This window comes from Solanum tuberosum, unplaced genomic scaffold (genome assembly GCF_000226075.1).
Source record: "Solanum tuberosum cultivar DM 1-3 516 R44 unplaced genomic scaffold, SolTub_3.0 scf00116, whole genome shotgun sequence".
Taxonomy (NCBI): domain Eukaryota; kingdom Viridiplantae; phylum Streptophyta; class Magnoliopsida; order Solanales; family Solanaceae; genus Solanum; species Solanum tuberosum.
In genome coordinates, this window is record NW_006239040.1 from 849,561 (window position 1) to 862,323 (window position 12,763).

The window sequence follows — 12,763 nt, forward strand, 5'->3', positions numbered from 1 at the left end:
TCTTAAGGTTTTGTGGAAAAGCATCCGGAGGAGGTAAGCGTAAAGTTGAAACATCAGTTGGAGGTGCAGTTGCCCTGAAAGGTAAGAGTAAACTTGTATAAAGTTGAACAACTAGCCACATGAGTCCTACATGACACAATACACATAAGACACCAACTATTTCCATCACATTTCCAGCTAGGTCCACTAACAGGATAAAGTAGAAAGATGTGAGGTCACTAACCTTATCATCATGTAGACAAAAGAAGAGACCAAAGTTAAAAAAAAAAAAGACAGGAAAAAGTAGAAAAATTTGTGATCATACATTATTAGACCCTACACTAATCTCTTTAGAAAAATAAGTTTCAATAAAGGAGTTCAAGCTGTATATTGATAACGTCCAATTCAAATTCAAGTGTAGTACGGTCTAGCAATAATAAACTCAACAAAAGTTGGGGTCGAGGAGTACACTTGTGTCAAGGTGACAGAGAGTGTTCTGGCCTATACAGTATGTATGTATGTACATAAAATTTGGAGTATCTAAAGAACCACTGACAAATGGCTATACGAAAGATCATATACAATTAAATTACAAGCCATTTGCAATCATCCTGCCACCTTATGCAGAAAAAATGAAAATTCTGATTTGACATTTATTTCAGAGAACTGGCTAGTCCTCAGAACACCTTAACTACTCGCTGCAGAGAAAAAAAAAAGACACAAAAAATGGAAAATAATATGTTAGATGTCCCATAATTAAGGAACAAGAGAACATTATAGCAAGAATGAGCATGCAGGTATAAGAACTTACACATTATTGCGGCAAGAAGCAACTTCTTTCTCAAAGTCATCTTCATCTGTTGTTATATCGAAAATGCTTTCTACAAAAGATGAAAAATGAAATGTTACACTTCCCAAAATCAAGAATGAACATGCAAGTATAACAAGTTACACAATATTGGAAGGATTCAAATCAAACACAATGACAGCATCAAGAACTTTTGTTGAATTGGTGCAATTGGACTTACTAAAGCTATTATCCAGATTATTATCGAGTTTACTATGATGATGAGTTAAATATTGTTGTAAATCAAGGAAGAAGATGTCTTACAAAAGATGACGAGTATGGACCTCGATAGAGCTTCCATAGTTGTCTTGAATGTCCTGTTGAATTTGCTTGGCGGATTTCCCAACAGATTGTCGACAGCTACTTATATCAATAAGAGCTAGTGTGGTTATATCTGCAAAATCTGGAGGGATTGAATCCAAATCATAGCAATTTCTAAGAAAAAGTCGTTCAAGGTACGGAAAGTGATCACTACTAGCTCTCCAGTACCGAATGTATATGTTATCCAGAAACAAGAACTTCAAGTGAGGAAACCCTTCCTCAACTACTTCCCACTCCTCGCCTATGACGGCATTGTCTGATAGTTTAAGGACCTCGAGTTCGGGTAATTTACCAACAATGCTCAAATCCTTCGATGCCAAAAAGAATTCTCCGCTAAAAGTTAAACTCTTAAGGTTTTGTGGAAAAGCATCCGGAGGAGGTAAGAGTAAAGTTGGAACATCAGCTGGAGGTGCAGCTTTCCCGAATTGTGTCTTTTTGTACAATAATTTCGTCTGAAACCTCAGAGGATCTTGCGGAGTAGAACCTGAAGGTGCAGTGCTTTCTAGAACGCAAGCAGCACCTGGATAATAAACACGAAATGCCAATTTCTCGAGCTGATATAAGTAGCGAAAATCATACAGGTCCTTGTGATTGCGAAAGTCCTCTTGGACGCCAAATACTTTCAACTTCTTTAAATTGGGAAATAGTCTAAAAAAAGACCCTGTACAATTCCGAGGATTCAATTGATTGAGACATTGCAAACTTTTCAAAACCAATCTGTTCTCTGTAGGCTCATGACTCCGCAAGTAATTCCAGCCCATACGCAGCTTCCTCAATTGTGGCATCGTCAAAATTTCCGATGGTAATATGAAAGGATAACTATCGGTAAATGGAAGGTAAAGTTTAAAAGTTTGCAGATAGCATAGGCATGATATCGATAGAGGAATGTCTATTATTGATGAGGGAACAGCTTCTATCGATCCTCGATACTGCAGTAAGCAAGGATTAAAACACAAAGATAGGTATCTCAAATGAATTAGAGAAAGTACTCCACTGGGAAAAATTGGGCATGGAGTCCAACCAAGATCTAGTACTCTTACTAGCTTGAAAGACAATTCCAGTGTGATGCAATTGAATCCACGCAACATGATAATAGAATGAGCCTCACTGTTACGACACCAAGCCAATTCTTCCTCCTTATAGATACTGATCCGACTTCGCTTCTTAAAGGAACACTGCATGGATTGTGCACATGAATTTTGATCACTCTTTCCTCTGATAACATTCACAAAATTCATGTTTCGAGCTTCCCTCAAACAGAGTTCACGGGTCACATCATGCATTCCACAGCTCTGTATTTCCCCATCAAAACTCAATTTGTGGATAGAAATTAGACTTCTATCTACAAGTTCGTTTATACATGTTTCTGCCACCTCTTCTATGCTTTTTCCCTCTTCTTCATTCAAAAACCCCTCTACGGCCAATAACTCAACAAGTTTATTTACAAAAATCCGTTCATCCTCTGCGAAAATTGCAAAATACAGAAAACACGGTTTTAGGTGAGAAGGCAAGTGATGGTAACTCAAAGCCAACACTCTCATGCATTGTGCTTCAGGATCTGTGCTTACCACCGAACTTACATTCTCCGCAATTCTTTGCCACTCATCTAATCTTTGACCGATTTTGGAGAGAAGTCCAGCAGTCACAGTAATTGCTAGAGGTAATCCTCCACATTTTAATGCAATTTGTTTCCCAATATTTTCAAATTCAGGAGAATAAGAACCTTCTTTTTCAAAGATCTTTTTGTGTAGTAAATTCCAACTTTCGTCAAAATTCATGAGGCGCATGTGATGAGGAGGCTTACCTGAACTAGCATATTCAGCCACTTCCACATTCCGAGTAGTCAGGAGTATTTTGCTTCCATTAATACAGTCCATATGTCATCAATGACTACCAAGTATCTCCTGCCTTTCAGATGCTTTTGCAGTCGGTCCGCTAGTTGATTCTCAGGTTCATCACTTATCGAAGAAAGAAGGCCTAGGATTACATTTCTCACACAATACTCCTGCGAAACAGTTACTTTTGCACGAATATCAAATCGAGACATAATGTAAGGATCACTATAGAGTTTTGCAGCCAAAGTTGTTTTCCCGATGCCTCCCATCCCTACGATTGAGACAACTTCTAGTTCCCTTCCTCCTCTAGCAAGTTGATCCAGCATCATCTCAAATTCATTTTCACGGCCAACCATTATATTCTCGGGCTGCTCAACATCATGTTCAGGTAAACTGACAAGTGAGCTAGTTTGTGGTTTTAGATCTTTCATGCTGTCCGATGCTGCCATCCACTGTTTCACGGTGGAAGCAATGCATTCTAGTGCTTGTTCCAAGACGAAAAAAATCTCCCACATAGCCCTGCTTCTTTCCTCCAAATTCTGTGCTAAAAAAACATTTCTTGATTCCGAGTCAACCATATCTTCTGTTGTGTATGCTACCTCTACGATTTCAACTTCCAAGATTGTTAACTCCTCATGATCGCCCGTTATATTGCAGGAATTCTCCAGAATAGTTCTTAAAGATTCGAGCTTCTGTGTATGCTACCTCTACAATTTCAACTTCCAAGATTGTTAACTCCTCATGATCGCCCATTATATTGCAGGATTTCTCCAGAATAGCTCTCAAAGATTTGAGCTTTTCATAAAACGGTTGCAAAATCACATCCAGTAAGTTCCATTGATTGATGTATGGTTCTCATAAGGGAAGTAACAGCAGCATAAGCCATATATACCAAAAAATAGAAATATCTCTCAGTATGAAAATAGGACAAATTGCCACAAGTTATGTAATTTTTCAGTTCTTAAGAAAACAGAAAATGCAAGGTTCTTTCTTTTACTAGCTATTTCCATCACATTTCTAGCTAGGTCCACCAACCTTATCATCATGTAGAAAAATTTGTGATCATTCATTATTAGACCCTACACATATCTATTCATGAATATAAGTATGTTTCTTACATACAAGAGATTGATGATTTTAAGAGCCTGTTTGGATGGACTTTTAAGCTGGTCAAACTGACTTAAAAGTCAGTTTTTGACTTATTAGAGTGCTTGACAATTAGCAAAGTGACTTATTTTAAGTCAAAAATGACTTATTTTAAGCCAAAAGCTAAAAGCTAAAAGCTAGGTGAGGGGAGTTTTTTTTTTTTTTTAAAACTTAAAAGCCCTTTTATGTTGACCAAGTATATTACCTTTTTGCCCTTAATTCTTTTATACAATTTCCAAATTGCCCATATTGAATTATTATTATTTTATTATTATTATTATTATTATTATATTATTATTATTATTCAACTGCAACACTTTTATCCAAACACATAACTACTTATTTTAAAAATAAGTTCCAGCACTTTAAAAAGTTACTTTTTAAAAGTTACTTTTTTTAAGTCAATCCAAACGGGCACTAATTCCATTGAAAGCAACTTCATAGAATTTTCCAAATCAAAGAGAGAGAAATATTAAGATCCAAGTAGGAATTTCTCTATTCCTAGTTCGATTCAATTAACCAAGCATAAATATCTCTTAATATACATGAGAAGTTTAGACTCTAGTCAAATCAACAAAATATTTATGGGCTAACACATGAAAAAATACTGAGAAAATCGTCTAATTCCTGTAAATTGACCCTTAAATGCCCAAAATGGATTCTAAAAATTGTCAGATGGTACGTATTGCTCCCCCAACTCCCTACTAAGGGTTTCGTAAAGATTTCGATTAGAAATCATCCGTAGGTCATATCACCAATATATTAATGGCTAACAGACACGAAAAACTGAGAAAATTGTCCAATTTCTTTAAATTGGCCCCTAAATGCCTAAAATGGACTCTAAAATTGTGAGATTGTACATACTGCTCCCCTGACTCCCTACAGAGGGTTCCGTAAATATGTAGCAAATAAATCGTCTGAAAGTCATATCACCAAATATTAATGGGCTAACACACACAAAACACTGAGAAAGTCGCCTATTCCTGTAAATTGGCCCCTAAATTGTAAAATCCGACAAATTGAAATAACTATGAAGAGGCTTAGAATTGGAAATAGTTATTTTTGGAAAGAAAAAAAAATATCTGGAAAATTTGGTTAAGTATGGGAAAAAGTGAGTTTTTGGCCAACTTTGAACAGTCATAACTCCTAGCTCAGGATGATTTAGGTGTAGTTCCAGTTATTTTTGCGAAGATCGTTGAATGATCTTTCCAACGATGCCAATTTTACATGATTTCGAGTTCGTATGAGTGAGTTATGCCCTTTGGAAGTTGGGCTGTTGGCAGGGCAGTTAGCCGGAAATTGTAAGGGTATTTTGGTCTTTTCCCTAATCAATTCTTTTGGTTATATTAGTGTGTTAGACTGAATTTAGATCAGTTTTTACCATTTTAAAAGAGTGAGAGTGAGGGTTAGGGTTCTTGAGAGAAGAGGAGAAGGAGAAGAAGAAGCAAGGTTCGTAGAGATCGTCGTGGATTTCGTCGGGGGTGATCCCTATTAAGGTATGTGAGTTCATAGTGTTGGGTTGGTTCTTTCCCCCACATGCCACACTCGTTTTATTTTTGAGAAAAGATTGGTTGTGTTGTTGAATTTTTGTGGTTGTTCTTGTTGAAGTTTGTGGTTGTGTTGGTTGAAGTTTGTGGTTGTGTTGTTGAAACTTCTTGTGGGTTTGGTGCATGTTCCCGGATGGAATTCTGAGTTAAATCTATTGTATATTGAGGGTTTTAATGATTCTAAGTGATTTGGGGAAGAAACCATTCGATTTTAGGCGAAATAGGGTGAGAAAACGAGAAAATAAACTTGCTGAAATTTCTGGGTTGGGGGCCTGCGCCTGCCAGAGCGCCCCAAACCCACCTCTGAAGTTTAGGGGCTGGCGCCCCGCGCCACCCATAGCGCCAGGGTCGCCTACCCCATCCAATTTGTCGTCGGTTGCCCCGTTTGAGTTCATTAAAAGTGCACCTTCACTCCTTTTCGATTCTAACTACTCTAAGCTACTTCTAAACACCTAAAAGTCATTCCTAATATGATCATAATCTTGAATTCATAAATTCAAATTCAAGGTAGAGTTGAGAGTTTATGTTTTTGAGAATTCTTTCGAATATTCTAAGAAAATCCCTTTGAGTCTTTCTGAGGAGTCTTCTACAATTTCTAGTAACTTGTTTCAAGACTCGAGCAAGTGAGTAAGAGAATGAGAAGTGTCGTACACATGAGTTCCATGTAGCTTGTACACCTTCAAGTCAAGTTGTTCATGCCCATAATTCAACATGAACCATATTTTAAGAAGTCTTTTACAAATGTTTAAACCTTGTTTTAAGACTTAAGCTTTGAAGTTAAGTATTGAGTTCCAAGTTAAGTATAGAGTTTCAAGTTAAGTAAAGAGCATACAGTTTCAAGTTAAGCCAAGAGTAAGAGTCAAGTTCATTTCTCAAAAGTTATTAGGGAACTAAGTATTCCCAAAGAAGTTTATAAATGTTTTCACATTTAAGATGAGAGAAAACTGAGATTTCCAAAAGAGTTTTGAGAAGTTTGAGTACTATCTCTTTTTGAGAAAAGATGAGCTTTGCGAAAGAGTTTCAAAAATATGATTAATATGACAAATCGAGTATGTCATAAATGTTTAAACAGTATGGTCTCTAGATATACCATCAATGTTTAAGCAGTATGAATATCCCGAGTCATCGATGATCATATAAAAATATGGTTTTGAGATGTTCTTTTTAGAAAGAGTTTTCAAGAGCCTTTGGGCTAAGTTTTGAGTAATTATCTCAACTAAAGAAAGATGTGTTTAAAACACTAATGAGCTAAAGTATTTTTGGGAGTAGTCTTGAGCACCGAATTGGGGACACGAGTTCATATTAACTCAACTCTCCATAAGAACCATGTAGCTAAACAAGGGATTTCTCGGGTCATACTTTTTAGATGATCACGAAAGTTAAGCTAGTGGATCAACTAAGCAAAAGTTAAAGTAAGGTCCTATATCACGGAAAGGTATAGGATGGTCCTCGGGCAACGTGAGGTAAAACGTTGTATCATCACTAGGACTCATAGTGGTGGTTATTGGTTAGAGAAACTCCCACAGTAGAAATTGCATGGTTCCTCGAGGGGTTCTGCTTAGTATGGATGGGGGTATGGGACTTCATTCATGCATTGCACAAGTAGACTTTGAGAGGAAGCATGGTATTTTCATGATATTATAAATATGATTTTGACGTCATATTTTAAATAGTTTTGCCAGCTTTATATATATTGCATGTGTCTCATTGCTTTAAATTGAGTTCAGTTACTCATGAGTTGAACAGAGCCAAGGTAAGTTCTCTTTTGTACACCTTTCAAGCTTAAGTTGTTGTTTAGCTGTCCAGCTCGCATACTCGTACATTTCATGTACTGATGCCAGTTGGCCTGCATCTTATTATGATACAGAAGCAGGCAACCAGGATCAGCATCCAGCACGCCGTTGATCCAGCTGAGCACTCCATAGTCAGTAGTGAGCCTCCTTACTTTTCGGAGGACCCTGTTATTTTGTGTTCCTAGTTTTGTTTAATTAAGATGTTGCGGGGTCTGTCCCAACATCCATCTCAGTGTTATAGAGGCTTCATAGACAGTCAGTGAGTTAGTTTTGAGTCTCTCATCTATGTATATATGTAAATATTCTATTTTGAGACTCGAGTTGCCTTTTTGGCCAGATTTTTATCAGTTAGGTTGTCTTATGACCTTTCATTGCATGAAGTTATTCTATTGAGTTAGGTTTCCACTGAGTTAAGTAAGCCAGGCCAAGGGTTCGCTTGGGGGCCAACAATGGTCTTCGAGTGCCGGCCATGTCCAGGGTGTAGGCTCGGGGCGTGACATAAATGCCCAAAATGAACTCTAAAATTGTGAGACTATAGGTACTACTCCACTAACTCCCTATGAAGGGTCCCGTAAAGATTTTACAAAGAAATTTTTCGGAAGACATATCACCAAAATATTCATAGGCTAATACAAACGAACTGAGAAGATCACCTATTTCCTATAAATTATCCCCTAAATGCCCAAAATGGACTCTAAAAAGTGTGAGACTAACTCCCTACGAAGGGTTCCATATAAGTTGCACAAAAGAAATCGTCCGAAAACCATATCACCAAAATATTTATGGGTTAACACACACGAAAAACTAAGAAAATTGCCTAATTCTTTGAAATTGGCCCCTTAATTCCTTTACGAGATTAATTAGAGATGCATATATATATATATATATATATATATATATATATAAAGAAGAAGCTAGTTGTAGGGCTTGATTGCCATAAAATACTTAGACGATGTGGGTGACGCACATAGTGAATCTCATGAATTGACTTGTGGATCATTGTGATATTGGGCCATGAAACTTAGTCTGAGGGAAAGATTGTTGGGTGTGAGATTGAATTTCCACATTTGAGAAGCTATATATAAGGTGTAGGATCGCTTAAGGGAAAATTTCATATATGACAAACGTATTTAATGAAATAACACTCTATAGGTATAGTTTAGTAATTACATTCAATGGGTATAGTTTAGTTTGCTATGAAGCATTAATTTTGTATATTTTCTTTCAAAAATATAATTTATACAAAAAAAAATTTTAATAAATGGATACATGAGTGCTAAATATGGTAATAAAAAATTTACATAATCCCATTATTCAAGCTAATCGTCCAAAATTAAATATTTTTCCAAAAAAAAGTTCTATAGCAATAGAAACACCATAACAACTGGGTTCCTCAAATGACTGAAGCATACGATTAATCAATATTCTTGTATATTCAACGCTAGGTAAGCATTTCTTTCAAGGAAACTTCATGTTTTGAACGGCAAGAAAGTATACAATTGATTTGTATAGTATATAATTGAAATTTTGGAAAATGGATTATTTTTGTTTTTTTCATTCTAATGGTTCACAATAATTTAATTTTGTTTATACAAGATTAGATAAATTTTATATTAACAATTCAATTCTAATTTTTTGTTCGAAAAATTGAATGACACAATTTGTATATATGAAGTGTATATGATTCGACAACAACGGTGTGCTTTAATTTGATAATCTTTGTTGTTGTTGTTGTAATTTTATTGTATATATAAGTTATACGATTTGTATATTGTTTAATTGATAATATTGTATATACGTAAGTAATTGTGTAAAATTCTTATCCCATGTATAAGTGTAAGTAGTTGTATAAAATTACTAAGTCAATTATATATATATGAATTGTATATGATTCGATAAAAAAGGTGTGCTTTAATTTGATAATTTTTGGTGTAACCTAACTGTATATATAATAATGTAAGGTTTGTATATTGTTTAGTTCATACTATTGTATATAACTTACAAAATATACAAATATATATATATATATATATATATATAATATACAATTGTGATTTAAGCAGAAAATATACATATACTACATACAATTTTGTATATAACTAACAAAATATACAAATATCTACATACAATTGTGTTTTAAGCAAATACCTGATGTTCTTTGTATTTGTCTTGATCTAATGAAGGAGACACAACCTCCTCAGAATCACTATCTTTGGCTTTCCTCTTACTTTTTCCTTCAACAATTTTAATGTCGCTTGCCTTGACATTGTTGATGACTTCTGGAAGTGCAATTGGGTCATTTTTTTCTTGGATCTCAATTCTGCAATAGATTTTTCCTCTAGAATTTGTTTAGATTTTTCCATAGACCCTGCATTGACTCCAAAATCTTGAGTGAAACCGACTGAAAATGAAGGTTGATTATTAAAAACTTTGACATGCAATGACGTACCTCTCGTAATCCGCTTAGATGGAGTCGAATCATCCATTTTATTTTCTATAAAAATGATAATCTAATAAGTAATGAGGGAATTTTGAGAAAAAATTATCCAAACACTAACAAGCACAATACATATACAATTGAAAAATGAAAAAAAAGAAGAGGTTCACCTACGATTTAGGCAGTTACCTGCAAAAAGTAAAACACAATTGGAGGGAGAAAGTGAAATTCGAATTTCAAATTGGAAGTGAAAGAGTTATTTTAGGAGAAAAATAGGAAATGAGGAAAGGAGAGGAGATGAGAGATAAATTTGATTTGTATAAAATCATATACAAAGGCCGATGAAGGTTTTGTTGATTCGGTATACAAAGAGGTGGTGGGTCTCATTTTTAATGGCAAAAAAACTGAAACTGTATTTACTGACAGTAAGTAAATTAAACTATACCCTACCCTCAATGACTAATAACCTAGTAATATTTGTCAACTCGTGTAATTTTTTCATAATGTGTGAGACTTTTTGAAGAAAAAAAAAACTGTGCTAACTTGGTCAAAGTGCACAATATCATACTCTATTTAGAATATCTTTGGGCTAATTTATCCGAACAAAAATAAATAAGGCCTAAATCTAAGACCATTAGCCGTTACTTGAAGACAAGACATTCATCATTTGAACTATTGAATTATGGACACAAGTCAAAGAATCTTCCAACTATTCAAGAAGTGTAATTAATACTTAATAAATATAATGTCATCCTCAATAACTTCAAATAATATCCAATAATCAATGTTAAATTTTGATATTAGTAGAAATAGTTAATGAACCCCAAGTTGTATAATTTGATTGTTGGAATAGAAGTCAATCAAAAATTTAATTTTTTTAAGAAATAATCTTTTTATTGTGATTCAATAATGTAATAACACAAGCATTTACAATACACATAAATTTGCCATGTCAGCATAAGGTGTTCATGAGTGCGTATATGACAATAGTAAAAGTATTTATTTGGTCTCTTTTAGATAAATTTAAGTATCTAAATTACAATTTGTGTCAAATTTGAGGGATTATCTAGATATTTAGATAAGATTATTTATATATAATTATCTCTAAACAGGCTCATAAGCCAGTAAATGATACTTTATAAATAGCTTCAGTTGTAAGTGTTTCTCTTACAAATTCAAATTAATCTAATGACAGAACCTTTTTATGATTTGACTGAAGAGGTTTCTGTGTTGCTGGTAAGATGAGGAATTGGTTTCTAATCCAATGGTTGATTTACTAGAGTTCAATGGATACAAAGGTGATATATCTAGAACTAATTTCTGTATGACTTTCATTATATATAGAGAGAATTAATTGATATGATGTTTATTTAGAACTTTTCCTTTCCTTGTTATCATAACATTATTTCTATACTTGTGTATGTCGTTTTACAAGTTAATAAATGAATTTTGTATGATTATAAAGAATTAAATTAGATTCTCCATTTTTGTTTTTGTTGTAACCATGTCACATATTAGCTTTCTCCATAAGGATTGTGTAATTTTTAAGAGGTTCAATAATTTTATGTTAAAGTATGTGTTGTTCTAATTTTATCGGATATTTTTCCATAAAGGAGATAGTTTAAGTTTATATTAATTATTTCACACTTGACTTTTTTGTACAAAAAATAAAAAGGAAACTAATTCTTTGTCAATCAGCCTAGAGTTACATCGTGTTGGAGGAGAAAATAATTAGGTCCCTCATAAATGATTTTGAAATCATAGATCTTTGATTTTTGCAAATCTATATATCGTTTTAGAAAGAAAACAAATTCACTTGGATGATTGAGGCACAAAATAAGAGTAAGGGATCGAAGAGAGGAGCGAGATAAAGACATGATAAGAGATGATCTGGCTATCATTATTATCTGAGATGACTTTTTTGTCTTTTATTCGATGTAGACAAACAAATAAATAGGGACTTATGATTTTCATGATTTTTTTCTTCAATTTCTTTTTTGTCTTTTATTAGATGTAGACAAGAAAAGAAAAATCTTTTCATGTGACTTTTTCCTCATTTATTTTTGTTTTATTTTCAATTACTTTGTTAGTATTTAATATCGATTGTTCCTTAATCAAGCTATGTTAAACCTTTTCAACATAATTTTTTTGGTAACTCCTTTCTAATAATTTGTTAAATCTCCTAAACTCTCGTTACTTATTTATGAAATAAAATTACCTTAAAACTTTTTACATAAATTTATCTTAAAACTTTTTATCCTATTATATCTTGCTTTAATAGTATTTAATCTATATATATTCAGTGTTTATTTGCTTTCAACAAGTCAAAGAATAAATTAGAATGTATTCTTTAGAATTATATTCCTATAGAATCTTCTCTATTATATATTCCTACAGTTAGTTACTCTAAAGTAATATTATATATTAGTAAGTGTAACATCCGGCAATGTGAAATAAGTGAAGAGGCTTAGAATTGGAAATTTTCATTTTTTGGAAAGAACTTGAAATCTGGAAAAAAATTGGCTAAGTGTGGAAATCAGTTATTTTTGGCCAACTTTGAGCAGTCGTAACTCCTAGCTCAGGATGAGTTAGGAGTAGTTCCGGTTATGGTTGCAAAGTTCGTGGAACGATCTTTCAAACGCCACCGAGTTTGCTCAATTCCGAGTTCGTATGAGCGAGTTATGGCCCTTTGAAAGTTGGGCAGTTGACAAGGAAATCCGTCCGGGAATCATTAAGGGCATTTTGGTCTTTTCCCTAGCTATTTCTTTTGAGGATATATTGTTGTATAGGGCTGATCTTTGGATCATTTTGTTCCATTTTAAGAGAGTGAAGGCTAGGGCTTAAGAGTGAAGAAGAGA

General features: G+C 34.0%; 1 long non-coding RNA gene and 1 pseudogene across 1 annotated transcript; both read right to left on the bottom strand.

Annotated features, from left to right (window-relative positions):
* Window positions 1-328: 328 nt before the first annotated feature.
* LOC102579541 (putative late blight resistance protein homolog R1A-10) lies at window positions 329-3,900 on the bottom strand (annotated as a pseudogene).
* A 5,875-nt stretch (window positions 3,901-9,775) lies between these two features.
* LOC107061094 (uncharacterized) lies at window positions 9,776-10,038 on the bottom strand. The gene is made up of 2 exons (XR_001473740.1): window positions 9,918-10,038; window positions 9,776-9,836 (listed from the first exon to the last, which is right to left on the bottom strand). It is a non-coding gene; the product is annotated as an uncharacterized lncRNA (long non-coding RNA).
* Between the last annotated feature and the right edge of the window lie 2,725 nt (window positions 10,039-12,763).